Raw genomic sequence first — 12,057 nt, forward strand, 5'->3', positions numbered from 1 at the left:
ATGAATCATTAAGAACTTATTTATGGGCAATTCTTGGTGCACAATCGCAAACACGAATGGGAATAATTGGGACAGCGCTCAATGCACAAAAACAGTTTGTTGCAAATGTGGAGGATGCTATTAATTCACCAGTTGACATACCATCTTCTATAAATGTTATCAAGATGTATTACAGTACGCTCAATCCAAAGTAGACTACGTTTATGTGCCGGGACTGTACATGTCTCCGAGTAATATGGAACTTATATCGGTCAAGTGATTGGTTATAAAAATAAAATTGTTATTGCTTCCGATCAGCAAAAAACAGGTATAAATTCAGATATTAATACCAAATTAATAACGCAAACAAACACAGGTGAAACGGGAATAGTAAAGCCACAGACACCACATGTTTCACAGCCATCTACTGACGCACAACCACAAGTGCCACCACATATTGCTGCTAAAAATCAACAACATTTCGATGAAAAAACAGCACTTATAGTAGGTGGAGTCGCGGCTGGTTTACTCATGATTTGGTTAAATAGTTCTTAATGGGATAAACAGTCTTTAGCGGATACATACAACAGCCCTGCAATTGTTACGATCAGTGCCCACAAGTTTTGACTAAGCCAAGTGGTGGTCTTAGCTAATAAATTCAAGAGCCAGGAAACAATACTCCCTTTTATACCGTGAAGTGCAGACGCGGCTTTCCCAGCGAGCTTTCCAAGTGCTTCTCCTAATGCCTTTAAATGCTTTTTTATCCACTCTTTTACACCATTGTTATCACTAGGTGGTGTGCCACCTCCTGTACCACCGGTTAATGCGAGAGTCAAAGTCGATATAATAAATCCCAATGCGGTTAAAATACTGGCAATGGTTATTCCCTTCTCTCTGAACAATGTTTTAATTTTATCGGCCAGCGTGGTATCATCGTTGAGGACTTGATCGATAGTTTCTCGAATTCGACTGATATGTGAACGAAGTGCCTTTCTATTACTGGAAGCTGCTTCGAGGCGGGCCGATTTTTCGTCTTCTAAGTTACAAATCTTTCAGCAACGTGGCGTCTACTGAATTCATCACCCGCCTGTTCAAGTTTTGTTCTCTCATAAGCTATATGCTTGTCTAGTTCAGATAGCTTGGCTATATTATTGATGAGTTCACCCCGCATTGTTTGCATTGCCTTGTCAAAACCTCGTAATTCTCTAATACTGAACTCTGAGGATGGTACACTGGCCGTGGAATTATAGTAGTTGGTATCCAAGATTTCTCCTAGTCCGTCCGAGGCCAGCTTCAAGCTTTCTACCAAATTATTTTTATCTTTGTTACCGAGTTCAGCACGCACAGTCCGAAGAACCTTAGTAGTCTTCGCAGAAAGATTTTCTCGTGAGTAGTCTACAAAACCTAATTCATTACGAACAATGTTGATGCCGTGTTTACTAGTTATAGTAGACAAGGCTAGGGGCTTAAGAGTATGAGAATGCATAAGATGAATATCCGGAGAGCCACTCAGTTGCAATATTCCTTTACTATCTATCGTAAACTTTGAATAGTTACGACCAGTTGGGCTAACATATTTTTTATCATCTTTTAAGGCATCGGTATAATCATAAACGGCTGGATTCAAAAGTTTTTCGTTAAGATTCGTAAAGCTGGTTTCATCAGTACCCTCATCGATTGTACTAGTATCAGTTATGTTATCTAGATTAATATCATCCATTTTTATATTAAACATAAGGTTACATAATTTCAATATAACAATGTCATCGCAATACGGACGCAAGTTAAACCCACAACGTAGACTTCGGGATCCATTAGGGTTCAAAGCAATTCGTCAGTCTGTAACTATAGCTAATAACCCGAGTACCATCAATCAGAATCAAACGGTTCTGGTTCGCACACGATGTGTTAGTTCCGGGAACTGCATGACTATCATTTACAATTAGTTTGACTTCTACCGACATTAATAGAGAGATCATTCAGAACATAGGTCGTGCGATTGTTAAGAAAATCGCGATTAAAGTTAGCGGTAATGAAGTTTTGAGTATTGACAAGGTGCTGATAGTGGCGATAATACCGTCGCAGGAGATAAGGCTGTTGCTGATGCATTAGGTAACCAATTCTATATTCCACTAGACTTTGAATTACTAGATAGTCACATGCCCTTCTATCAAGCATCCCTAGGTGATAGGTTAGAATATGAACTCACTTTTAATGACTACAGCAGAGTAATCAAAGCTACTGAAGATCCTAGTAGCTATTGTATTGAAAATATCTCACTGGAGTATGATATGATAACAGATCCTGAATTAGCCAGACAAATTTGTAACCAGTATACTGGAAGTTTAGCTATTTTGTACGATCGCGTGCCTCGACATCGAAAGATCATGATGAACAAAAGAGATACGACGTGGAATATCAATCTAAACGTTCCCGCAAGATCGTTGAAGGATATTTTAATGTTGTTCGAGGACCCCTCAGAAGAATTTGCAAGAGATACCGAGGGTTCTACAATCCCAAGATTCAAAAGTAGAATTGACTATCGAGGGCGTGCCTCGTCAACTATATAGTCAAGGTATGCGAGCATATCAACAGTGGGATGAGATTAAAAAACTCCCTTCTATAAAATGAAACCCAGAATTTAACGCGGTCGTGAAAGATCTGTCTCTCGGGGCTGTATCGATGGCTGAATTCCTTACCACGATGTATGCGCTGTGGCTCGACATCCGAACCACTGACCATGACCAACTACACGGCAGTGGGCGGAGAATAGAAAATGCTAGCAAGGGTGTTACTACACACATAACGAAGCACCAGGATTCGGCTGGTAAATTAAACATATATTTGTACGTGATTATGGGCGCGCAACTTAATATACAGAATGGACGATTCGTGCAAGCGATCTATTAATAATCTGTTACCTAAGGAACCGCACTGCACTATCAACTGCGGGCAAACGGGTTGCGGAAAAACAGCTTTTATTCTAGATATTTTACAAAGTCATTATCGAGGCGTTTTTGATCATATTATTATTCTGTGTCCGACCATAAGCATTAATAAAACATACCTAGCGAGAGATTGGGTAATGAATTATCTCTGTGTGTACAGAGTTGATCCGGGCGATCGTTTACAAGACTGTTTACGAGTATGCCACGAAAAATACAAAGGAGAATCAAACCTTTTCATAATAGACAATTGCAGTGCGAGTAAAGAACTTACCCAAAAGAAAGATATGCTTTCATATTTAGCATTCTCCGGTCGCCATACTCAGCATAGCGTTTGGGTACTTACTCAAAAATACAACTCTGTCCTGAAAGATCTCAGAGAGCAGACCAAATGGGTAGCCCTGTTTCATTGCAAAGACGGAGATTCATTTGAGGAATGTCTACGCGAAAACGATGTTATTTATACCAAGCCCGAAGGGATAAAGTCAGAAAACTTTAAGCTTCAACGAAGCATTGTAAACTCATATTAAAAACCGATCAACCAGCTTCTTATGCAATTGCTTAGCAAAATTATAGCAAAATTAGCAACTGCTATAGCAAAAATAGCAACTGCTAGCAAAATTATAGCAAAAATAGCAACTGCTAAGCAAAATTATAGCAAAAATAGCAACTGCTAAGGAAAAAATTATAGCAAAAATACGTTAAATTGAACATTAGCGGTTATTATGTAATATTGTGGCTTGAAATCCTGATTTTTTCACAACAGTTTATTATTATGGGCTGTATTTGATATGCCATATTTTATTATGTTAGACTTAAATATCTCCTTAGGTATTACATTATGGAATGCGATGAACTCATCGAACAAATGCTCAAAGAACCAGATCAACATGCAGAAGAAGATACAGATAAATCTTGAGATAAACATAGAGAAAGACTCGTGGCTTTGGTAGCCGGTGGAAAATGTTCCCAATATTTGGGGGAAAATTATACCATCAAAAGAATTGATAACATGACCGATGAAGAAATTAAAAAACTGTACGCGCGTTACGAGTCTAGACTTGGAGCTACCATGACTAAAACAATAGGGTCGGCTATGTTACAACTATACACAGTCATAGCTAGTACGTTTCTCCCTATCCCGGCAGAACATCGCATGTATTTATGCGAAGACCCATTCATCGAACACGCTATCAGCACAGTGAGCTGTGAGTTTTATCATAGATACAGAATGTTCTTAGCTCCGGAAACCACCGCTTTATAACGGCTAGGTATTGTCAATTTAAACATAAATACCCACTTACTAATAATGGAGACTCAAGTGACACCACAACAGATTGTGGAGACACAATCACAACAAGTGAACGAGGAAATAACCCCGATTGCACAATCACAACAGATTGTGGAAACACAATCACAACAAGTGAATGAGGAAATACCAGCGATTCCGAAATCACAAGCCAGAGTGCCAAAGAATCCTTTGAAAGTCGCCACTGGTAAAAAGGTTGGGTTAGCAAGGAAGTCGGCAAAGGTCCACAAGGTCAAATATTGATCATATGCACTAGGAGTTGTTGCTATAGCGGTGGTATGGTTGTTTTATAAGACCGGAGAAGAGTAAACGTCACCCCCGATTACTCAACAACAAGTTCAATTAGAGGTTAGCCCCCATATAATGTTATAATGACTACTCCAGTTACAGACGGTAAAATGTTGGTTAACGCAACGTATCATTCAGCGGTGGTCAGCCGCTTGGCCATTGGCTATGCCCGTATGGCTAAAATGATTACTAAAGCCACACCACCCAAGCTAGATTTTAATGGTTATGATATCGGTATGCTGATTCTTGATATTGGATTGGCAATGGCTACAAAAGATATGCTTATCAAACAAGGGCTTATCCTGAAAGACATAATGAAGTAATTAAACATTTGAATATTTTATATTATTGAACATGGCAACAACTGCGATGATGGTCGGTGGAGCTATTGTTAATGCTCTAGCTTTTTCGGGGAGTAATTATTTATTTTCTACTCTGAGGGAATCAAACGCTAAAGAAGTTGAAGAGGAGCGTAAACGACATAATAAAGCATTAGAACAACTCGAAGCAGCCCAGTCACAATGGACCAGAAATAGGATATTAAGATTAGATTTTATTAATGAAGAACTACGTAAGCAAGGACATTCAATTCAAACGTTTAAGGATGTTGAATCTGCCATGCACGAATACTTCCTTGTTTATGGAAAGAAACTTGACCCAATACAGAGACCAACAATAAGTCAGTTTTATACACCATCAGAGGAACAAAAAAACAGAGAGATAGCATTTATAATATTTGGGTTATCAGTCATTGTAATTTTCAGTTATACAATAACTACGCATAAACCATGACCTGTAAACATACTAGTCAGGGTGAGTCTTATCAACCACTATGACCTGTAAACACACTATGTCACCCTGACTGCTAATCTATAAATAACCCTGACTGCTAATCTATAAATAACCCTGACTGCTAATCTATAAATAGCGATGAAAGCTATGACTCACCAGTGGAGATGTGATTTACCTTTTAGACAAAGGATATGATAGATGTATAACCATGAATCTGTGCAAATATACGTTCATGGGGAAATCGATTCAATGTCAGAAGCCATCTGTGGGTATTTACTGTGGTACCCACTCTTATAACATCAGAAAGGGTTTTAAAAATTATGTTTGTTCTGTATGTGGGATTGGGGTCAAAGGTAGTTACTGTTTATGTAAGAGTCACGGTGCTGATAAGGTCAGGAAGCAGATTATTTACGCTAGGAAGAGAGATTACATCAATGAGAGGAATAGGTTGGGGAGAATACGTATTTATATATGAAAAACAACCATTTAGACATTTGAATCATTTTGTATATACCATTAAATCACAATGGTTTTTGTCAGAGAGTTGAAGGCTTTGGCAAAACAACATGGTCTACATGGATATTCTCGATTGAGAAAAGCTGAATTGATCGATTTACTCGGTTTGGAATACAACGAACCCCAGACTGTTAGAGAACTCAAAGCTCAAGTGAAAAACAGTGGGCTGAGAGGTTATTCTCGAATGAGAAAAGATGAATTGATCGCTTTACTAGATAATAATAAATCTGATGATGTTGATAAACCCACTGTTGATGAGTTAAAATTTGTACCCACAGCCGGCGTTGGTAAATATCTAAGAGGTTGGAAGATGGATATTAATTCCAACATGGATGTTAATAATGATAAGCCCATCATATCAGAAAAAAATTAACGAGGAATTAGATGATTTACATAGTATAAAATACCAGCTGACGATTAAAATGTCATTGAGTAAAAGTAACACAGACGATAGCACTGAATATACCGAACCATATTTCCGGAGCAATCAAGAAGTTATAACTGAATCCGATACTATAAGCACATCATTAGATACATCAATTCAGAGGATACAAGAATCTTTAGAACGCTGGACTAATAGAGGTTCGGGTTTGGGTGTGGATAAAATCAATAGTTTATATTTAGATATAGCAAATTATATGCCTTTCAAAGGTGGATATTATATAGATTTACCCCCGTATTATAAGAAGAAAAAAGCCATAATTAATGTAAAAAATAAAGGCGATGACTGTTTCAGAATGATGATAAGATCTGCATTGTTCCCCGTAGACAAAAATCCGGATAGGTCTTCGAGCTATCCCCAAAACCATGGACTCAACCTTGATGGTATAGACCAATCTCACAAATTGATAGGACGAAAAAGCGAAATAATTTAGCTATAAATGTTTTCAGACATTCTTCTAAAGGAATTGTTGTACACAGGATAAGCTCCGCTGCGGAACATATTCCCAGAATCAATTCATTTCTCATTGAAAAAGATGGTAAATATCATTATACGTGGATAAAGAGTTTAAACAGGCTATTATACGATCAAACAAAACATAAGGAAAAGAAATATTTCTGCGAAAGATGCCGGCATGGATACAGCAGGCAAGATCTATTAGAAGCACATAAAGAAGACTGCAGTGGTGTTGGACAGAATGCTATCAGGATTGATGTGCCTAAAAAGGGGACAAATATATTAAAATTTGAACATTATTGTAATCAAATGCCAGTACCATACGTAATTTAAGCCGACTTCAAAGCGCTTATCAAACCTATAGAAAATACTGAACGCAATAATCAAGAAACTTAAGATAGTTTTATGTACAAAACTCAAGAACATATTCCTTGTGGGTTTGGATATATAGTTATAAGGTATGATGGGAAAACAAACCCGCCAGTGATTAACAGAGGTCCCGATGCAGTGGGAAAGTTCCTAGTATATCTACAAAATGAAAAGAGAATAATCAGGGAAAATTTATGCGTAAGAAACCCATGTGTATGATGAGGGATGATTGGATGGCCTATAAGAAGTCAACGAGTTGTCATGTTTGTAATAAACCCCTGAATGTGGATTCTGTAAGAGATCATTGCCACGTCACGGGTAATTATGGGGGAGCTGAACATAACGAGTGTAACTTGAAACTAAAAATGAATCCTCAAACAATACCCATCCCCGTTGTGTTTTATAACCTTAGAGGATATGATTCTCATCTCATTATGCAAGCTATCTCAAAGACCGATGGCAGCTTAACGTGTATTCCTAATAATATGGAAAAATAAATATCATTCTCGTTGACTAAAACTATACATTATAAGGACAAGGATGGGTAAGCCAGAATAAAGCAAAGTAACGGACTTAGATTCACAGACTCCGTACAGTTTCTGTTATCTTCCCTGGTCAATTTAGCTAATGCGAACAATCCCGATGACTTTGTAATAACAAATAAATATACCAATCAGATAACTCGGCATTTGTTGTTGAGAAAAGGTGTATATCCTTACGAGTATATGGATGATTGGTCTAGATTCAACGAAACTAAATTACCACCCCTTAAATCATTTCATAGTAACTTACAGGAATATAAAATAACAGATGCCGATTATGAACACGCTCTGACGGTTTGGGATAAATTAGGTTGTAAGAATTTAGGCGATTATCACGATCTCTATTTAAAAACGATGTTCTGTTACTCGCCGATATATTCGAGATATTTAGAAAGACATGTTTAAGACAATACGGCTTGGACCCTGCATGGTACTATTCCAGTCCCGGAGTATCGTGGGATGCATTGTTTAAGAAGACCGGTGTAGAACCTAAAACTACTCAACGATTACGATATGCACTTGTTTATTGAGAAAGGAGTAAGAGGTGGTACATCGATGGTAGCAAAAAGGTATTCTAAGGCTAATAATAAATTAGTGGAAGGATATGATCCGAGTAAACCCGACACGCATATATTATATCTCAACGCCAACAATTTGTACGGATGGGCTATGAGTCAACCTTTACTCACGGGTGGTTTTGAGTGGGTCGATGTGAATGATATCTAAGTGAATGATATCCCTCCGATTCTGATAAAGGGTACATAGTAGAAGTTGACTTGGAATTTCCAAATTCATTACATAAAGAACATAACAGTTATCCACTAGCTCCTGAAAGATTAATGGTGAATAAAGATTGGATACCCATCAACAGTCCTTGATGGGTAATACTAGGTTAGCTAACGTAGAAAAACTCGTACCAAATTTGATGGATAAGACAAAATATATTGTTCACTACAGAAATCTCCAGTTCTATCTATCGTTAGGTATGAAACTAAAGAAAATACACGGAGTTCTGAAGTTTGATCAAAGCCCTTGGGTGGAGTCCTATATAAGGCTGAACACAGATTTAAGAAAGATAGCTACCAGCCATTTTGAAAAGAACCTATATAAGCTCATGAATAACTCAGTATTTGGTAAAACTATGGAGAATCTAAGGAAGCGTGTTGATGTTAAATTAGTCAGATCTAATGAGGAAGAAAGACTCGGGAAACTTATAGCCAGTCCGGCTTTTAACATAAGCAAGATATTTGATAACGACTTAGCCGCACTACATATGCAGAAGAGTAATATAAAATTCAACAGATCGGTGTATGTTGGTATGAGTATTCTCGACTTGTCAAAACACTTACCGGGTAATGTATGACTTTTTTTACAACAAACTTAAGAAGCAATACGGTGATAGATGCGAGGTGTTATATACCGACACAGATTCTTTGTTGATGGAAATACAAACTGAGGATGTGTATAACGATATGGCAGAAAAATAGATATGTATGACACTAGTGTTTTCCCAAAAGATAATCCACTGCACAGCGTCGTAAATAAAAAGGTATTAGGTAAGATGAAGGATGAATGTGCTGGAACTCCTATAGCTGAGTACGTCAGATTAAGACCTAAGATGTATTCTATAAAGAAGTCTGATAATGGAGAGATAAGAAAAGCTAAGGCCATTAAGAAGTATGTGGTAAAAAAGCATATCAAACACGAACAGTATAAAGAAGCATTATTCAACGGTAGAAGATTCCAACACGAGATGAACTCTTTAAGAAGTGTCAATCATAGGATATATGGATTAAGAATGAACAAGACATCATTATCCCCCTTAGATACAAAGAGATGGATTGATAAGAATGGTGTAACTACCTACGGTTATGGTTATGGTGGTGATACTGTAACGTTGGGAACTATGAGCAACTCTTCTCGTACAAATGCCCTGCCCAGTCCATCTTTAAGATAATAAAGAATAGGCTCTCCTTCTTTAATAAACAACCGACTAATGTTATATGTCTTAAGGGACCAAATTGGATCAGTTGCGTGATGTTGGCCTCCTTCAAGTTCACCGGGCTGGTATAAATATCTTATGCTTACTCTATTTCGGAAGTTTTTGTGCTTTGCCTCTCCTAGGTGCTGAAGATTCGGAAGTAACAGATTTCATTTTAATCGCATCGGATGGTTTCTTCCCGATTAATCTCGTTACTTCATTATTCAACGCTGATATAACAGCTGATAATCGTGTCACCCATTTGGTTGATCTCAATCGTTCTAATTTCATTTCGATCCCATACTGACAGCAAAAACAAACGTTCCGCTAATGTCCGGTTAAATCTTTCAACGATAGCTTGACTACGGTGGGCCTCTTTTTCAACACGCCTGATTTCAACATCGTGCTTTGTTAACAGTTTAGTTACTGATCCCATAAACTCGCGACCAGGATCTACTTGAAATAGCCTATGCCATTTTAGTGGTCCGCGTTTATATATGCGACTCAGTGCATCAGCTACTTCTGTTGAATCTTTTGTGGTCTTTGTATCGACTAGCCACATCTTCTACGGTTAAAGCATATTTATACGTTTTGCATCTTACCTTATCATGGGGAACAAACAAGAGGTCAGCCTGATGAACTTCATTCGTTGTAAAAATATCAAACTTCTTCCTCGGTATATAACACGGTGACGGTAAGTATATTTGCCACATCGCTTGTTTCTTTAACCAATCCTTGGCCACATCTTTAGATACCTTAGCCGCAGTGGCTAATTTTTGTATTGCTCCTATACCTTTCCAATATCCTCGTGGGCTATAGTAAATTTTATTCATTATTAATTAATATTGATGTTTCTTTTAATACGACTTATGACGATCGTTGAATCGCATCATCGTTTTGACATAAAAAATTCCCCTGTAGTGGTGGTATAGGTATATAAATCTGGCTCCAGTGGAAGTGGTCCAGAACCATCATTACCTATACCACTAAAAGTACTCCAATTCAAAGAAAGATAGACTCGGAAACTTGGAGATTTCTGCCATAGAATAGACAGAATCTATGTATCTATGAATGAACACGATCTTCTAAATATATTATCGTGACATTTAAGCTGTTGACATCCAATCTATCTCTTTTAGTATTTACATCCCTACTTGATAAATATTGTTAATCTCCAGCAGAGACCATATATGGTCTCTGTCTCCAGGCACAGATCCTTCGAATGTGCTTGAACACACACTGCTGATCAGTCGACCACTATTTTCTTATTCTTAACTATTTATACGACCGATCGGGATGACACCATTGGGGACACTTCATGGGAGTTAGCGGGCCAATCCAATGTCCGTATTCGTTCTCGTTTCAGATCATCGATGATCTGATCGATGTGGTCTGGCATTGTCATCTTGCAGTGCAGTGAAGTTCATTTATTCAAACTATACATGTACATATGAAGTTTTAGATTTAGTCAGATACATATACAGCAGGTCGGCAAATACTCGAAGGTTTCCTGGTATAGTCCTTCCGGGGAACGTTTCATTTCTTTGTATTTGTATACAAGAGCCATTCCAAATATCCACAAATAAATGCAAAAGCACTATACTCAGCAAATATCGGCCTTTAGCTCGCCGCTACTCGCCAGTGTTTTAACAGCTGTCATGTTGTGTATACTAGCTGGTGCCCATAAGGCTGGTCACAATATGCATGTGTCTCTCCCTTAAGCTGTGTTTTAGTATGTGGAAATTGATCTCATTAAGGCGACTGAAATATGTTTACCATCGAGTCTCCCCAAGGCATGTTCTCGTGAATGAAGCGTTTTCCTGGAGAACAGTAGGCCAGTGGTTCAATCTCCGTCGATCATGCCAAAGGACTTTAGAATGAAATAATACTTGTTGTTAGCCTATCTGGCATTGAGGGGATTAAACCAGGACAGCTCGGCTCGGACTCCGTATAATGTGTCTGAGTGAGATAAACATGGTAAACTGTGGCATTTTTATCAGTGGGCTAGAACAACAAAACCGGTGTCCGTCCTGACTAGTAGAAGCAGTCACAGACGCAGGCACAGACGCACGCACGCACGCACGTGCATACACGTCGCTTTAAATGCAATAATCCGAACACGACGTTAAACCACATTTCACCTCACCTCACTTCACCCTGTGACAGGTTTTAAAAAACGATACAGTTGCCATCGGTATCCTTAAGGCTGATCTTGACATATACTCTTATAAAAAGTAGGGAGTACTCAGAAATAACTTAAATAAGTAAGATATTAGTTTCTAGTTATAGTTGTATGATAATAATAAAGGAATTAGGAACACATTACAATCGGTAGTGAAGTAGGACAGTACATGTTTTGACCGTCAACAATCTTGAAGGAAGATGGGGTTAGTATGTGACGTTTTTGGATCAGTAGTGAGTAATACCGCCACGATTTG

The sequence above is a fragment of the Haliotis cracherodii genome, unplaced genomic scaffold (genome assembly GCF_022045235.1).
Source record: "Haliotis cracherodii isolate W230 unplaced genomic scaffold, xgHalCrac1.p SCAF_2, whole genome shotgun sequence".
NCBI classification, from domain to species: domain Eukaryota; kingdom Metazoa; phylum Mollusca; class Gastropoda; order Lepetellida; family Haliotidae; genus Haliotis; species Haliotis cracherodii.